The following is a 19518-nucleotide window of genomic DNA, read 5'->3' on the forward strand; positions in this document are numbered from 1 at the left end:
AACAAGTAGTAAAGTAGCAGGTGTGTGTGTGTGTGTGTGTGTGTGTGTGTATGTGTGTGTGTATGTATGTGCACTTGGGTGTGTTTTGTGACTGTTTTTTGTGTGTATTTCCTCTTCTTGGTGTGTGGCAGGGGCATTTATAATTTATAATATCACTAAATGAGTAAAAAATGTTTAATTTGATTTCAGTCTAGTAAATATTCTTATTGATGTGAAAACAACACGGTTTTAGCTTAAATATAACTTTCCTTTGTTCCAAATAATTAAGGTGGCCATAGTATTTACTTTGACTGTTTAGAGTCCTTTTTGCAAGATCATTTATTATGAGGTGATTTCTAATGACCAGGAGCAGAATTAATTTTCAAGCATTTTATGGAGAATCAATTTCATTTTTTTAAAGTAGTATCTAAATTATGGAAAACAAGCTTGAAATGCTCATTTTCCATTCCTAGCCACGGTCTAAATTTCTGCTTCTGCAAGTTGATAGGATTTTACACCACCATCCCCATCACTGTTGGATTTCCTTTTTAACTGTTGCTGCTAAGACTGCAGATGCTACCAGATCTAGCAGTGTACTTTAGATGTATTGTTTAAAAGCATGGGCTTTGGAGTCAGACAGACCTTGGGCAAATTGCTTCATTTCACCGAGCCTCAGTGTCTTCATTTGTAAAATAGGGACAATCCTACCTGCCTCATGGGCAGTGGTGATGATTTAGTGAGACAGTGCATATAAAGTACGTGGCCTAGGGTCAGGCACATGGTGTATGTTCAGCAGATGGTAGCTGTTATCCCCATTTTTTTTTTTTTATCCCCATATTGTACCCATCCCACAGACCCCAGTCCTATAGTTTTTGTCCCCATCTCTCGGTTGTTAAAACACAGTCCTCCTCCTGTGGCAGGAGCCCTTGTTCCTACACTTTTTCTCCACCAGAGGACGGATCCAAGTCAAGGAGCTGTCCTTTCCCTCTGCCTGGCAAATACTTGTGTGTGTGTGTGTGTGTGTGTGTGTGTGTGTGAGATGAGTGGATGGGGAGCAGATCAGTACCATGCAGAGTGGTAGGGAGGACGTTGATCCCAGCACTGCAACAAGGAGAGAAGTTCTTACAACCCACACTGGAATCCTCAATGAAAATTCCCCTCTGTCATAAAATGGTGGTCAAGTTCATCAGAACCGAGCATAGTTAGCACTGTTAGTATGGTCAGTACAGCCATATCACAGGCTGAACCACGGTCCTATTCACCAATTTAACCATTATTTCTCAAGAGAAACAAACTCGAAGACGCAAACTGTGAAATCTCAATTGGATTTTTGCAATGCAAATTCCGGATTGCCCGCTCTTTATTACCTTTACTGCTTTGGAATGACCTTTCTGGTTCAGAGAGGACCTCTAGACTTCGAATAGCTGTAACTCATATCTTGGGGGGGGGGTCACTGGAACATTACCTGGTTTAGCAACAGTGTCAGAAAGCTACTGTGAGGCAGTCCGAAGAGATCTTTCATCCTGAAAACACCCTTGTAGGAGTTTTGGCAGTTCCAACATAAGCTGCCCTATGGTTTGATTTGATAATATCCTGTTGATGAAGAACAATGGAGATTTCAATGTAACCGCAGTAGTATTACTGTGCTGCCTCAAACAGAAGAGGATGTAAAACACTAAAGAATTAGAAGCACTCTGTATCTTAAAAACATACTCTTATTTTTCTTGCTAGACCTTTGGAGTCTGCATTAGGTTTTTTTTGTTTGTTTTAACAAAGTTAACTTTAGTATATATTTTTGATAATTGTTTAAAATGCTTTCTCAAAAAAAACCTTAAAAGGGGTATGGATTATTATTTTCTTCCTACCATATCATTCTTGTTTCCATTTCAAGGAGTCAAATCAGTAAGGTCAGTCCCAGTTCGAAGAAGCTGGGGGATAGGGAACAAAACTTATAATGGTGTTACTGTGTAGATTGCAAAAGAATCTGAGGTTTGTTCAGCAAATATAATGGTGCATTGAGGTGTTGTGTTAATATGGGGGGCCAGAAAATGAGCCATGTGTATAGTGAATCTGTTAAGTGGCAGTTTATAGTTTAACCTAAAAATTGGGAGAAAGTTGATAAGTGCAGAGGAAGCATGAGACCCAGTCTGACAGAGACTCGCTAGGGTGGTGGTGGTGGCTGGAAGGAGGAGGGAGAGGAGAAGGGGGTTCTGTGGTGTACTGGGGGAAGGTTGGGATGGCGAAACTCTCCATCCATGTAAACAGGAAATTGACAGTTTTGTAGAAAAGCAAAGCCCCAAGTGTTTAAATGCATGTAAACTCCAGTATAAAGCAGAGTGGATAGAATGATTGGTGGCAGGTAAGGATCACAATTCCCTTTGGTTTTCACAGGCTTGGTAGAAGGAGAAAATTTAGAAACTAGTGAGAACTGGTACTGCAGAGTTAGGAAATCTATAGGACTCTTAGGGATGGATGAGCTGATGGGATTATGACATTTTATATATAGAAATGATGAAAACAGAATAAGTATAATAAAAACAGAAAATGTACAAAATAATGCTGGACAAAGAAATTCACTGAGGATGAGAAATTCATGCTCAGTAGTAAGAATATATTTAGAGATATTAAGGACCAGTGGCTTTTAAACATTTTTTCTTTCTTTCTTTTTGCTCAGAGTTACTTTGAGAAGCTGATGGGCACTATGGAATCCTTGCTCAGAAAAGTACACATACCCATATACATGCATGATTTTGCATATGATTTCAGGAGCTTCTCAGACCTCTTGGGACCCATCCCCGGATTCCTGCCAAAGACCAACTGAATTAGGGTCAGGATATCGAAATTCTATTGATAACACCAGAAATTTAGACCAAATAGTAATTACGAAGGAAATCGTACCCTGAGACTGAAAGATCTCACACAAATGTCTGCTTCATAGGAGAAAAAGTTTTAGAATTAAGGAGGGAAAGGAATTATACTGGACTTGGGCCTAAGATTAGACAGGGATTGGTGTAAGAAATTATCTGTGACTATTGTAATAATGCTCACAACTCAATTACATTCAACCTTCTGAAGGGGAGTGAAAGAAAAAAAAATTCCGTTACATTATTACTCCGTTTTAGAAAATGGAACTATGATCAAATCAATGTGTGCTTTAAGTTAAAATTGAAAGTAATATTTTAAGAAGTCTGTAACTTATAGGAAACCTGGAAATGCTTTAAACACATTAGTGGTAGGGCAGGAAAATATGTCACATACCAAAGATTAGGAGCTCCTATAAAAACTTTTGCATCCATCTCATAAAGTAAAAGAAGCAAATATAAGGGGAAAAAGTAGGCAAAAGATTATTCAAGTGAGAACAGGGAATGCCTCAAAGTGTGACAGGTCAGGTGTAAATAAGAAGCCAGTCAGACTGTAAAGGAATTCAAGAAACAGCACAGAAAAGACTGCAATCCAGAAATAAAAGCTTTTTTATACATGAAAGGCAGAAGGTCACTTGGAAACTCCATGGGACTGCTTGATGATCAGGGTGCAAAAGACGTGCTCATGGGGAAGAAAGGAGATCTAGGGGCTCAATGAACTCTTTGCTTTGGTCTTTGTTGAAACATAAAAATTTCCTCTGTCATCATGTCTTTTGAAGCAAAGAGGTGAGAGATATAGTATTAGATCAAACAGTGGTCAGGGAACAGGATGTTCTACCTGATCGTCATGCTGGATATAAGTAAATTGCTGAAACTTTATGGCATCCATTATAAAGGGCTAAGGAAACTCAAGGGAATAAATTGACCAAAATGTAAAATAAGTCGTGTACTCACTCTTCAGTATGAGTGAATTCCACTCTTGCTTCCTTTCTAATGAGGACACCCTGCAATCTATCGGTGAATCTCATTCATACTGATGGACTTCAAAAGTGGTAGGATCATTGACTACTTGGTGTAATGAATGGAGGAAAGTAGTCTTGTTTTCCATGACATGCTGGATTGTTTGAAGAGGAATAAGCACCAGGAAAAAAACAACAAATGTAATTTGTTTAGACTTTCAAGGAGTCGTTACAAAGTTTCACAACAAAGCTATTCCAAATTGTGTTACCATGGTATTAGGAGGAAGATTTTGTCACACATAGGTATCGACAGAGGAAACAAAACGTAGGGTGTATGAGCCTGCTGTTGATGGAGACATGTAAACAGTGAGGTGCCTCCAGGGATGTCGGCTGGACTTCGTTATTATACATATTTATAGATCATCTAGAAGAGTATGTACACAATGAAATACCTGAGGGTGCAGGACTAAGCTCCTTTGGCTAGTGAAATTATAGCTCAACAGGAATAAGCTTTTGAAAGATCATATAAGTGGACAAGAAAGTGGCAGGGAGGCTCAGTAATGTAAGCAGTGCTACCAATTTAGGCAAAAAGAAACCAAACTAAACTTGTAAAACTGTGGGCTCTGAATTATTTAGAAACCTGCTTTCCTTTAGGGACCAGGAAAGGAATTTGGAGTCCTTGTATCAATAGTTGCATCCTTCTGAATAGGCCAGCGAATGTTGGAAGGTTGTGAAACCAAAGGTGCACTTGAAACAAAACCATTGTGCCTCTGCATTCTTTTGGTTTTGATTGTATGAGAAAGACCTAGTTTCAAATCCTGACTCAATCTTTAAAGGATTTTTACGAGGACCATATTGAATATATGTGAAATTGCCTAGTACGGTGGTCCGTGGCAAGCCCTGAAGGTAGTATCAGGGGGGACATGATGGAAGTAGAGTCTCCTGGTTGGACCAAATCATTCAGGCTCTAACTTGGTATAGGAAGATGTTGATCTGTCTTCTCTCCAACTCAGCTACAAGGAACTAGCTTCTTACAGGGGAGACAATTTAATTTCTGAACAGCTCTAATTGTCACTAAGGACGTTATACTTAGTTGAAAGCTACCTTTCTTGTGATTTGTAGGCAACAGAGTAACAGAGAAGAAAGGGGACTTGAGAGATCACTCATTCAGAACCTCTTATTTTATGGATGAAGATGAGGAATATAAGGTGGGATGTATTTCTACCCACATGACTTCATAGAGATTTGCCTCATTGATATTTCTGTTTGCATTATTTATGAGTATGTTTATTTTACCTTGATATTTGTAAGGCCCTTACTAAGCAGGCCTATCTTCACCTTCCCTTGTTTAGCATCCATTACCAGTTTTTAATACTGATCCCACCCTCAGGCTGATTTATTTTATTTTCTGTATTGCAGCTGCTAGTCCTTCAGAGCAGGGGTTGGCAAACCATGGCCCATGGGCCAAATCCATCCTGTGCCTGATTTTATGTGGCATGTGAGCTAAGAATAGTTTTTTTAAAAAAAATAAATTTATTGATTTTATTTATTTATTTTTGGCTGCATTGGGTCTTCATTGCTGCACGCGGGCTTTCTCTAGTTGTGGCGAGCGGGGGCTACTCTTCCATGCGGTGCACGGGCTTCTCATTGCGGTGGCTTCTCTTGTTGCGGAGCACGGGCTCTAGGTGCATGGGCTTCAGTAGTTGTGGCTTGCGGGCTCTAGAGCACAGGCTAAGTAGTTGTGGCACATGGGTTTAGTTGCTCCGCGGCATGTGGGATCTTCCCAGACCAGGGCTGTAACCCATGTCCCCTGCATTGGCAGGCAGATTCTTAACCACTGGGCCACAGGGAAACCGAAGAATAGTTTTTACATTTTGAAATAGTTAAGAAAAATCAAATGAAGAAAAAAATTTTGTAATTCATGAAAATTATGTGAAGCTTAAATTTTAGTGTTAATAAAGTTTTATGAAATCGTAGTCACACTCCTTTGATTATGTATTATCTACGTCTGCTTTTGTCCTATAACAGAAGAGTCTTGGCAGAGACTTGTATGCCCTGCAAAGCTGAAAATATTTACAATGAGCCCTTTACCGAAAAAGTTAGCTGACCCTGGTTGTAAAGTGTCTCCAAAGACCCAATCATGAGCATCACTCTATATTTCTCAATTGGCCTTTTCCTTTCTCAGAGTTCCAGCTTGAATTCCACTTCCTTCATGACCCTCAAAAATTTCTCTTTCCTCTTTACATAATACACAGTAGTGTTTGATTGATTGCATAGTTCTCTAAAAGTTTTATATATATTGTTTTGTCCTTTCCCCCCCCTCTTTTGTAAATGTAATCTTTTTGAAGGCAGGAGCCATATAATGTGTTCAGCAACATAGCACCAGCCAAGGATTAGGCTCATAGTACTTGGCTCTAATGAGGTATTTGCTGAATTTAATTGAATTTCTTTTAGTGGTATCCTCCAGAATTCATTTAAGGAGCCATAGCAGGGAAGACAGGATTTTGATATACAAATAATTTATGTGATTACTGCTTTAATTGTGATTTGTACAGAGAACTGTGGGAGCCCAGAAGAGCAAGTAACCCAGGGAGTCAGAAAAGGCTTCCAATAGGAAATAAAATTTGATCTTAACCTTGAGGACTGAGTAGAGTTTGCTAGGTGAAGAAGGGAGGATGGGGAGGAGAGGGCTTGAGCATTCCACGACTGGGTGTGTACAAAGCATGGATGGAAGAATGCATCCAGGTGACCTCTCATTCCCTTTCCTCTGCCATAGAGGGATGAACACCATCCTAAGTCTGGTGTTATCAATATCATGAATAGTTTTATCCTTGTATTACATAGGTATACATCTTTATAGACTATCTAGTACTGTTTCACATATTTTTAAAACTTACATAAATAATGTACTGATACAGCATTCTGAAAATTGCCTTCTTTTCTTTCAACCTAATTTTTATGAGTTTTATCTGTATTAATACATGTAGTTATAATACATGCATTTTTCATGCCTTGCATTATTCCATTCCTTCAGTATGACATGATTTGTTAACCATTCACCTGTTGAAAGATGCATGTATTGTTTCCCATTTTTTTACTTTTATAACATTGCTATGAGCATTCCTATATATTATTTTTGTTGTTCATATGTCTGAAATTCTCTGAAATCTATAACTGAGAGTAGAATTTCTGGGTCATAGGTGTATGTATCTTCAACTTTGCCTGATATTGCTAGAAACTGAATTATATAAATAGATTTTCTAATATCACATCATCTTTGCATTCCCAGGAGAACCCATTGGTAATAATGTATTGTTTTTCCACACTTATCAAGTTATTTTTCTAGAGTTACATATAGGATTTTTACATCAATTTTCATAAGTAAGCTGGCTTAGAATTTTCTTCTCTCATATTGTTCTTGTCTGGTTTTGGTTTTTATGTTATTAATGTAAGTCTCATAAAATGAGATAGGGACTATCCATTACTTTTCTTTTCTCTAGAAGGTTAGAATTATCTGAGTATTAAAAGTTTGGTGGAAACAATTTGTTAGACCATATGGGCTTAATGGTTTTTGGATGGATGGATTTTAAGTTACAGACTTATTTTTTGGTTAAAGATCTATACAAACTTTCTATTTCTTTTTAAGTCAGTTTTATTGAGTTACATTTTCCCTAGAACTTTGCCCTTGTATTCTAAGTACTCTAATTTATTGTCATAAAGTTAAGCATATTGTCTCATAATTAAAAAAGAACAACTTTGTTGTACCCATTGTTTTGTTTTTTGTTTTCATTCCTAACATAGAGAAAAGAATGATAGGGTAGTGGTTAAAAGCAGACTATGTAGCCAGATTGTCTAGGTTTGAATTTAGGTTCCACAATTTTCTGGTTGTATGACAGTGAGAAATTTATGTAACTTCTCTGTGCCTCAGCTTCTCAGCTGTAAAAGTGATGTAAAATAGTATCTACCTCATAGGCTGTACTTAGACTTTTATAAATATTTGATTATATGTTGTAGACCCTTTTGATAACTTAACGTTAATTTTTTATAGATAATAAAATTAAAGAAGAAAAATTAGTTAAAATCCGCCATTCAAGAGATAATATAACTACTACTAAAATTTGTGTGCATTTTTTTCCAGTCAGGTCTTTGTCTTTTCTATGTGTGTGTGCATCTGTTTCTGTATAATGTGTATATCTGTGTTTTTATTTGTATTCCTAGATTTGTAGAGATGTGTATATGTATGTATATGTATATGCATATAAATGTAAATATATCTTCAGTTTTTCTTTATCTGGTACATCTGTCATATTAAGGATCATGTTCAAAAACATGACTTTTAATGTCCCATGTGTTAAAAATGAGGCTGTGTTGAATAGGCATGTGTATAACTCTGTCAAAGATTTTTTAGAAAATAAAAGATGGAAATTACCCAATGGGTTTTTCTAAAAGTTTGTATGGATTTGATTTTTGTATTTGATTATTGTCCCTGATCTCATTGAAAAGCATCAATGGTACATCTTTATCACTTGAGTTTAAATGTAAAGTCCTTAACATGTCATAGAGGGATTTGTCCTCTGATTATCTTTCCTGTTTCAGTTCTTAGTGTCCTGTCACACTCTTTCTAGCTGTTGTCAGCACTTGCTGTTTGTGACTGTGCCATACTCTAGCCCAACCATAGAGGTTTACCTGCTCTGCTTTCTCTATGCTGCGATTTTTCTGATGGTGATTGGCTAGTGAATTCATTTGCATTTTTTGTTCAGTTAAGCATTTGTGGAGTTAATTTCTTATTGATTTGTAAAACTTTTCATATGTTGAGGGTATTAGTCTTTTGATACACAGTTGTAATATTTTTCTGATGTTATTTGCATGTGAATTTTGTATGTGGTGGTTTAATTTATGTAGAATATTTTGATTTTTAAAAATGTAATCAAATCTATCACTTTTCTTTAAAATTTATATTTTTAGAGTAATTAATTTTTTCCCATTACAGATATACTTTCGTTTTCCCATTTTTTGAGTTTAAAATTCATCTGTAATTAAGTTTGGTATGTAATATGAAGTAAATTTTAACAATTTTTTCTCTCTTAATAATATACTAATTATTTCAGAATATTTAATTAAACAATTTATTCTTTGTCCACTGTTCAAAGTGTTAATTTTATCATATATTAAATTTACATATGTTGGACTTTTTTCTGACCTCTCTATTCTCTGTACTCTTATCTCCTCTCAAATCTGTGTTACTCTGTGACTCATAATGTGCTCTGACATTCTGTGGCGAACATCTACCCCTTGTTTTTCCTTTTTATCTTTTACTTTGATATTTTTGTTGGTGACTTCTTTCAAAATAGGTAAAATTATTTTTTTCGAGTGAAAAAATCCCTTTAATGTTTTATTAGGAATTGCATTAAACATATACATTGTTTTGCAAGAATTTTCTCTCTCACTTACTGATGAATGTATTAGTATAATAGATTTCTTAATATTGAGTTATTCAAATATTTCTGGGACCAGTTGTCTTCAATCACAGTTTATTTTTCTTTTTAAAAGCTGCTTATCTAATTTGGTAGCATTGTGCTTAAATTTTTTACATGTTTTTCTAAGAGTCATTAGTTTTCTTTATTGTGTTTTAGGTTGTAGTATGAGGGCAGTGCTAGATTTTGGGATCAAATTAGGCACTTTTCCATTTTTATTGTTTTGAATTTCTTTTTTATCTTCTTTTTAAATTATTTATATATTTAGATATAATTTACGTATAATGTGTACGTTTAAGGGGTATGATGTGTTGATTTGATGAATTTATGTATTGCAATGAGATCACCACCATAGTTAGTGTTAGCTAACACCTCTATGATGTCACATAATTATCATTCTTTTTTGTAGTGAGTACATTAAGAGCTAGTCTCTTAGCAGTGTTGAAGTTGTACTTCTTTATGTAACAGAAGAAGTATATTTTCTTTGAATGTTGATAAAAGAAATCTTTTCAAAAAACTATGGTTGCAGTGCCTTTTCTTGGGGGTAAGTTTTAGTTTCTAATAGTTATTTGTCTATTCAGGTATTTGGCTTAATTAATGATCATTGCTCTAAATATGTTTTCTCTTGTTTTATGAGTCACCTCTGTCACCAGGTCTCTCTAATTTTGTGTGTTTGATGATTGATCCTCTTTTTCTTACTTCAATTTAACTCAGGTTCTTTTTTTTTAAGAATCTCATCTTTATCAAAATGGTGATTTCTTTTTCTTAAAATTTGTAGCAGAATATTTTTAGGATGGTCTTCATTTATCAATGTTTGAGTCTTTTAAATTTACAATTTTTTTAAATTAGGAAGGTGAACTTCCATTATCTTTTTATCTATTTCTAGAAATACCAAATTATCTTTATTTTGGGTCTCTGTCTGTCTTCCTTATTTATTATGTCTCTTCAATTTCGTTCTTGTTCCTTTTCTTTTTGTTTGATGGTGTCAGTGCACAAATTCTGGGGCTTCCTCCCCAAGCCCTGCTTTCAAATATTGCTTATTCTTAGTTGCAAATGAAGGCTGTGCCCCTTGCTCCCCACCTGTTGTATCATCATCTCATTCCTTAACAAGATCTTCTTATATTTTTATCAATGTTGTTTTCAAGTTGTGAGTTTTCAGTGGATCTCCAGTGATTTCATTTATTTTGGTTCATTTAGAATATACTTGGCAGAAAATCCTTAACATTTCTCTTCCAGTGTCCTGTATTCCGGCACTGTCCTTATTCTTCTTTTTAAAATGATTTCTAATATATAAAAATTAATGACTAAATAAATAAATAAATCCATTTAAATGGGGATCTAGGAAGAGTAACAGATAATACTTTTCATGTCAACTTCTTTCTTATAAGTTATACATCGTTTGAAAAAACCTTTGCCTATCTGGTAGGTGAATCATACTCATTATTGTTGTATTTTCATTTGTTACCTTATTAGTGATTATGAATGTTTTTCTCATTTATTAAATAAGTAATGAATTACCTGTGTTCTTTGTTGTGGTGTGAGTCTTCTTTTGAGCTTTTTGCAGGTTGACAATATCATGTCCATCTTACAGTTGTTGTAACTACTCTTTCCCAGTCTGTTTTAAAATTCTATTTAGGTTTGTAATGTACAAAATGTTATGTATAGATATTAAATTTGATAATTTTTCTTTTTTGACCTCTTATTGTTTTTATGCTTAAAAAGTATTTTCCATCCTGAAATATGACAATAATTTATCTCTTTTGGTCAAATTTTTATGATTCCACATGAAAATATATGTGTTTATTTACCCCCTTTTAAAAAGTAAACAAATTATGTTACTGTTTCCTTGAATGGATTATTAGCTTTATTTTGGGATTCAGCATAATGTACTAATAATAGTGTGATTGTATTTTTTTCACTATCCTTCTGAGATTCTCCAAGCCTTTATAAGCATTATCCTGTTAATTCACATAACACCCTTTTGAGTTAGGTAATAACTGTGATCAGAGTTCCACATGCTGTTTTTAGAAAACCTCTTAATTTTGTTAACAAAACATTTGTAAGCAGTTTTTAATGACTAGCTGACATCACATTTAGAGTTTGGGATGAAAACATAGTTGTATTTAATGGCAGCTTTGTCAACTCATCTTTTATTTTCTGTCTTTATTTATTTTTTTTTTTGCGGTACGCGGGCCTCTCACTGTTGTGGCCTCTCCCGTTGCGGAGCACAGGCTCCGGATGCGCAGGCCCAGCGGCCATGGCTCACAGGCCCAGCCGCTCCGCGGCATGTGGGATCTTCCCGGACCGGGACACAAAGCCGTGTCCCCTGCATCGGCAGGTGGACTCTCAACCACTACGCCATCAGGGAAGCCCTCTGTCTTTATTTTTTAAACCTATGAAAAATTTGCTACACTTGTACCTCTTTCAGAAATGACAGGGATTATGATTGAGGAAATGGGTATTTAAATTTTTATATTAGTGGTTCTCAGTCTTAGCTTCACATTGAAATCATCCAAGAAGCCTTTTTAAAATATTAATACTCAAGTTTCATGCCCAGAAATTATTATTTCATTGTTCTATGATGGGACTGGGCATTAAGAGTTTTCAAAAAGTTCCCCAGGTGATTCTAATGTGCAGCCAGAGAAGAAAACCATTATTTGACATCAGTGGTTTTCAAAGTGTGTTCTCTAGACTTGCTGCATCACCTGGCAACTTGTTAGAAATGTGAATTATCAGGCACCATCCCAGATCTATTGAATCAGAAACTCTGGGGATAGAGCCTCGCAATCTGTGTTTTGTGGGGGATTTACTGTTTTTTTTTTTGTTTTTTTTTTTTTGTTGTTGTGAGATAATTGTAGATTCACATGCACTTGGAAGAAATAATGCAGAGATCCAATTTCACTATTTTTACATGCACTTATGTGTATGTCTTTAGTTCTGCGCAATGTTACCACATATGTACTACCACCACAGTCAAGATACAAGAATCTATGGTTTCCCAAGCCACCAGGTGATTCTGATGCAGCCAAGCCTTGGGAAACATTTTTAAAATGAAACCATAAGAACAGGAACAGATCATTTTTTCATAAGGATTTGTCTGAGTAGTCTAAGTGTGCTAACAGACCAGCAACATAGGTCTCACCTGGGAGCTTGATGGACATGCAGGGTCTCAGATCCCATCTCACACTTAGTGAATCAGTCTTCATTGTAATAAGATCCCTAGGTAATTTGTGTACACACTGAGCTTGAAGGATACCTAATGAATGGGTAAAAACAAAACAAAACGAACACAGACACAAACTCAAACAACAACAACAACAAAAAACCCAAATCAGTTTTCTGAAATTGGGTTCAGATATTTATTCTTGTAGTAAATAACTCTTATATTAAAGATAATTTCTCTTGTAGTAAAGATAAACTCAGTTTTTAAGCAAAACTGGTATCAGTTTTTCTGCTTTTATATCTTAGTCATTTCAAGATATATTTTGTTAGGTTTTTTTTTTTGATAGACTTGGATTTTTTGTTTTTGCCACATATGATATAAAATTTGATATTTTCTATCAATTCATCTTAATATTACAGCATCTTAAGTACAAGAAATATAACTATCGTCAGCTTCATCAATATCAAACATGAATGCATCTGAATGCTTTTTTCCCCATCTCTTTTTTTCCACTTCAGTCACTAACTTCCGACAAAATTGGAGATACTAGGTTTGTCTCAGGCTCCTGTTGAAGCTCTTTTGGTGTCTATCACTATTTTCTGCTTTCATTTTTATATTTGTTTTGAGATCCTGAGAAAGAATTTTTAGAAAAAAGTGCCACACGGAAAGATATACCATATTCATGGATCGGAAGAATTATTATTGTGAAAATAACAATACTACCCAAGGCAGTCTACAGATTCAGTGAAATCCCTATCAAAATATCAATAGCATTTTTCAAAGAACTATAACAAATAATTTAAAGATTTGTATGGAAACAAAAAAGACCCCAAATAGCCAAAATAATCTTGAGAAAGAAAACAGAGCTGGAGATATCATTCTTCCTGACTTCAGATTATATTACAAAGCTACAGTAACCAGAACAGTATGATACTGGCACAAAACCAAACACATATATCAATGGAACAGAATAGAGAGCCCAGAAATAAACCCACACAGTTATGGTCAATTAATCAAACAAAGGAAGCCAGAGTATACAATGGAGAAAAGACAGTCTCTTCAATAAGTCATGCTGGAAAAACTGGAAGCTACACATGGAGGAATGAAATTAGGACCTTTTCTCACATCATATACAAAAATAAACTCAAAATAGATTAAAGTCCTAAATGTAAGACTGGAAACCATAAAATTTCTAGAAGAAAACATAGGCAGAATACTCTGAGGTAAATCGTAGCAATATTTTTTTGGATCTGTTTCCTAAGGCAAAGGAAAGAAAAGCAAAAATGAGCAAATAGGACCTAATTAAACTTAAAAGTTTTTGCACAGCAAAGGAAACCTTTGACAAAACAAAAAGACGGCCTGCTGAATGGGAGAAAAGATTTGCAAATGATGCAACCGACAAGGGATCAATCTCCAAAATATATAAACAGCTCATACAACTCAATATCCAAAAAATGAACAGCCCAATTAAAAAATGGACAGAAGACCTGAATAGACATTTTCTCAAAGAAAACATACAGATGGCCAACAGGCACATGAAAAGATGCTCAACATCACTAATAATCAGAGAAATACAAATCAAAACTACCAGGAGATATCACCTCACACATGTCAGAATGGCAGGCACCAAAAAGACCACAAATAGCAAATGTTGGCAAGAATGTGGAGGAAAAGGAACCCTTGTACACTGTTGGTAGGAAGGTAAATTGGTGCAGCCACTGTGGAAAACAGTATGGAGCGTCCTCAAAAAAATAAAAATAGAAATACTGTATGATCCAGCAATTCCACTCCTGGGTATATATCTGAAGAAAACAAAAGCACTAATATGAACACCCCAGTGTTCAGAACAGCGGTATTTACAATTGCTAAGATATGGAAGCAACCTAAGTATCCATCAGTAGATGAATGGATAAAGAAGATGTGTATATACACAATGGAATACTACTCTGTCATAAAAAAGAGTGAAATTTTACCATTTGCAATAACATGGGTGGACTTGGAGGGCATTATGCTTGGTGAAATAAGTCAGGCAGAGAAAGAAAAATACCATATGTTATCACTTATATGTGGAATCTAAGAAATGAAATAAACTAGTGAATATAACATAACATAAACAGACTCAAAGATATATAAAACAAAGTAGTGGTTACCAGTGGGGAGAGGAAAGGGGGAAGGGGAGGATAGGGGTAGGAAATTAAGGTACAAAGTACTATGTATAAAATGAATAAGCTACAAGGATATATTGTACAGCACAGGGAATATAGCCAATGTTTTATAATAACTATAAATGGAGTATAATCTTTAAAAATTGTGAATCACTGTGTTGTACACCTGAAACTTATTGTAAATCAGCTATACCTCAATTTTTAAAAAAACCTTCCACTTTGTACAACCACTGGGAACACCCTTCTAGTTGCTAAATAAGATGCTGCCCAGTTCATGACTTGCCTAATAGAGCCGATTAGATCTTTAAAAAAGAAAAAAAAGAAAAAGAGCTACATTGAGGAAAATAAATAAGACCAGGCTGGGTAGCTCTATTGATAGATATATTTCTTATTTTAGGACATTTTCCAGCTCTCTTCTGCCTTGATCCCTGTCAAAGAATAAATAAGGATATTTACAGTTTTTTCCTCTCATCCTTTCTCCATACTACATGTAAGGTGCCAGAGATTTATCAGTAAACAAGATATGATTCTGTTTCTTAAGGAGCTGACTGTCTATTGGGGATATGTAAAATCAATCACAATATGATGAAGGAAGTGTGAGAAGAAAACCAACAAGGGAGTACCCAGCTCATCCTGGGGAAGATGTTGTCAAGTAGGGTTTCATAGAGGTGCATCTATTCAAACTGAATGCAGAAGGCTGAATAAGAATGCTCTCGGCAGATTTATCAATCAGAGGGTCAGCAAAAGACAAATTCAGCCGTGATACTTCAAATGGAGATACTACATACAACAGTGAGGCAGAGGGCAAAGAACAGATAAAGAGGTAGGAAAAGTGGGAGACTATTATTTCTCCATAGGGCCAAAGGGACAAGAAGGAAATAGAGTTCTTGGAGCCCAGTGAGAGCTGAAACTGCAGAAGAGGCACTGCCTGGTTGACGCTGTAGTCGTGGAGACACCTGGCTACTTCCAGAGGTACAGTGTCTAAGCTATGAGGGAGCTGTGAAGAAATTCTGTGAACTCTTTCTCTTCCCATTGGTGCCTCCCACTGGCTAAACCTAATGAAAAGTCAGCTGGCAAGGGAACTGGGACTGCAGCCCATTGGGTCAGTGTCCAGAGCACCAAGCAGGGCAGAGCAGGCTGAGAAAGGATGGAGGTTGAAGGGTAAAGTAAAATAACTAGGAGATAAGGGAGAAATGTTAATTTCAGGGAGAAGGAACATTATGTACTGACGCACAGAAATGTAAAACATGATTGGCAACTCGGGAATGACAAGGAGCACAGGAGGCAGAAATGAGAAAGGAGAGTAGAAGCAGGAGATTTATCCAGAAGCAGGCTGGATAAATATTAATAAATAGCTAAGACTTTTGGGGACAGGCACTTTGTTAAATACATAATTTATTCCATTCAATCCTCACATGGTTAGGAAGTTGGCCATGCCACATAGCAGTTATGACTCTTGTCCACAAATGTAATTTTATTTTACATTAACTCAGATTTGGCTCTGAACCTTTACCCCATCTTGGTAAATTGTATTTCAGTCATTATTTTGATGCCTGCCTTCTTCTTTGAGTTCCATATAAATCCAGGAGATGAGCATGGTAGCCACATAAATGGGGAGGACCCTAATTTCCAGGCCACTAGATTCTGCTTACCTTCTCTTTGTTACTTGGAATCAACCATGAGTGGGACCCTGGAGTCTTTGTGGAGGCTGTGAGCCCCATTGAACCTTAGTATGTTCTTTCTTCATCATTCCTAAAGTCATAATCTGTGTCAGAATCTTTTGGTAGGAGTCTTAGGAGGTATATTGTCTCTTGTTCCTCTTTTAGTCAGGGTTATACTTAGAGTTTTTAATTTATAGCAGTTATAATCTGTGACCATTTTTTATTTTTATACTTTTGTAACCTATTCTACTTTTGGAAAATATAAACAGTTACTGCTCCTTGGAGATTCTGGGGTGCTTTACCACTAACTCTCTTGAGCAAGGGTTGGCCAACTTTTTTGGTAAAAAGCAAATTTAGGCTTTGGAGGTCAAGAGGTGAAGTTGAAGATGCTATGTAAGTACTTATACGATATGAGAAAAAACAAATTTCCGCAAGATTTTGATTAAATTAAAATAATATTAATTGAGAAGAGTATTTTTGGTAATACAGATTTGCGAATGAGAAAAGTATAATTATTTTGGGGGGGATAACATTTCGCTTAATTGGGGTGCAAAGTTATTGTTTCCTGTCATCAGAATTGATTGTAAATGTTTATCGCTTAATGCTGACCTGTAATAAGAATTTACATATTTCATCTTTGAAAATGTCTTTTCACACAGTAAGGTGTTGCCGAGTAGTGCTATCAATCCACAAGCTTCTGATTTTAATTGAGCATATTCATTGCCTGGAAGGCATTTATAGAATTTATTAGATTTTTTTCTCCGATGTTTTCCTTTTACATGTCATTATATTGCAGATTCATCACTTAGAATGGAAAGTTAGGTGGAAGCTCCTTAATTGCACAGTTAAAAGGATTTTGAAATATGGAAATTTCCTTTGCACTTGCATCGAAGTCTGAAAAACATTGCTGTAGTTTGAGCTCACAAAATATATCTGCTGTAAATTTGTGTGGATATGAAATCTCACTATTTGTTTTAACCTTTGCCATCATGGGAAATATGTAAAGTAGCCCAACCTTACTTTTGGTTCAAACAGCATTAGTTTTCATTGAAATGACTTAACATTAATTGTCATTGAAATGACTTTACTGTTATAAAAATTTGGCATGTATGTGCTATTTTGCCTTGTAATTTTAGGTAGAATTCATTGAAAAAGATTATCAAGTCCACAGGAAAAGCTAATTTCCAAAGCTATTCTGTGGTCAATGGTAGTGGTTGGGGGTTGGGTTTTTTTTTGGTTTGTTTTTTTTTTTTAATTCAGAAAAGACTCATTCCTGACCCTGAGCTTAAAAAAATCACAGTAGAACTTTATACTGTTAAGCCATAGAATTGCTGTGTGGTAGAATGAGACAGGCTATTCAGCTTCTATTTCTGAGAAAACTTCATAGGACTAACAATGGTTAAGCTCACAGAGCAGATGAAGATTACTATTAACACTATTGGTTTAATGTCACATGAGAGATTCAAATATTTTCCTCAGTGAATAACCTCAGTGAATTCCTGATGAATAATACAGTGAATAACCATAGGCTTTAACCATACATTTTTACAAGCTCTGTAACTTTGTCCAGCCAAGTCTTTTTTTGCTCCACACATAATTTTTACCACCCTAAGTTGTAACGCATCTTAGCAGATTTCACTTAAGTTGTATTGAATTATTGTTTTTTTTAATTCGTGTGAATATTCTTGTTTGTACTTGTTTTGTGCAGCCTTTCATATAGGCTAATTCTTCAGTCACTTCAAAATTGGCATTGACTCCTGGTATAAAGAACAACTGAGCAGTACCCATGACATCTGTCATCTCACCAAAGCCAAGGGAAACCTCTCAAAATAATTTGTCTCATTTTTGAATTGACTATATTGATATTGCTCCCAGTGTCTTCAACTCTTTGAACAACTGTTCTTGCCAAGACTAAACAAGTTTATTTTCTCTGGACCCATTGCTTCAGCTGCTGCAATCAAACATGACTTAAGTTACCATTGGTAAATGTCCTTCCTTGCTTGGCTAACAAGTGAACCACTTACAAACTCACTTTGGTTGCAGTCTCACTGTTATTTATTTTTTACTTCGGTGAAGAAATTCTGCTGTGATGAGATAGCCTGTTTTGACTTTGTAATATTTTCTGCCCACTGGATTTTCTGTGAGTTGGGAATACTGTGATGAGTGCTTAATCTGGCATATATTGTATTCTTTTAGTATAGATAGAGTGTCATTGAATAATAAAGTGCTTTGTCACGTAATTCAGTAACAGCATGGTCCATCTTCCAGTGTGTGCTGAAAGTATGGCACACTTCTCTTGTTTTGGTATGATGGGTATGCACTGGTAATACAAAAAAATTATGGTAAGGTAATACATATGACCTTTGAAATGCTGTTAAGTTATAACTGCATCACTGTGATTCATAGTACAGCAAGCAGGTGTGCAAAGCAGTGAGAGTGAAAGAGCCACATGTGGCCTCTATCACAACCAATAAATTTTTTAATTTTATTTTTTTGTTGAAGTATAGTTGATTTACAATGTTGTGTGAATTTCTGGTGTACAACAAAGTGATTCAGATATATATATATATGTATATGTATATATATATATATTCCTTTTCATTATGGCTTATTACAAGTTATTGAATATAGTTCCCTCTGCTATACAGTAGGACCTTGTTGGTTATGTATAGTAGTTTGTATATAGTAGTTTGTAGCTGTTAATCCCAAACTCCTAATTTATCCTTCTCCCACCGCCTTTCCCCATTGGTAACCATAAATTTGTTTTGTATGTCTGTGAGTTTGTTTCTATTTTGTAAATAAGTTCATTTATATCATATTTTAGACTTCACATATAAGTGATATCATATGATATTTGTCTTTCTCTGTCTGACTGACTTCACTTAGTATGACAATCTCTAGGTCCGTCCATGTTGCTGCAAATGGCATTATTTCATTCTTTTTCATGGCTGAGCAGTATTCCATTATATATATACCACATCTTCTCTATCCATTCATCTGTCAATGGACATTTAGACAACAACTAAACTTTTGCAGTGCAAAAGCAAACATAGATGTAATCAGATGATCATGTTCTAATAAAACTTATGTACACTGAAATTTGAATTTCATATAATTTTCATCTATTATGAAATATTTTTCTTTTGATTTTTAAAAACTATAAATATGTAAAGATAATTCTTCTCTGTGGTCCTATGAAAATGGGCAGCAGGCTGTATTTGGCCTTCAGGCCATTGTTTGCTGACCCTTGCTGCTG

General features: G+C 35.5%; 1 protein-coding gene across 3 annotated transcripts in view; it reads left to right on the forward strand.

The window, feature by feature from the left end:
* SUGCT (succinyl-CoA:glutarate-CoA transferase) overlaps positions 1–19518 on the forward strand; it is a 735783-nt gene that overhangs the window by 137802 nt on the left and 578463 nt on the right. The gene's annotated exons all lie outside the window — the stretch shown is intronic.

Source organism: Neophocaena asiaeorientalis, unplaced genomic scaffold, assembly GCF_003031525.2.
Source record: "Neophocaena asiaeorientalis asiaeorientalis breed wild unplaced genomic scaffold, Neophocaena_asiaeorientalis_V1.1 scaffold56, whole genome shotgun sequence".
NCBI classification, from domain to species: Eukaryota; Metazoa; Chordata; class Mammalia; order Artiodactyla; family Phocoenidae; genus Neophocaena; species Neophocaena asiaeorientalis.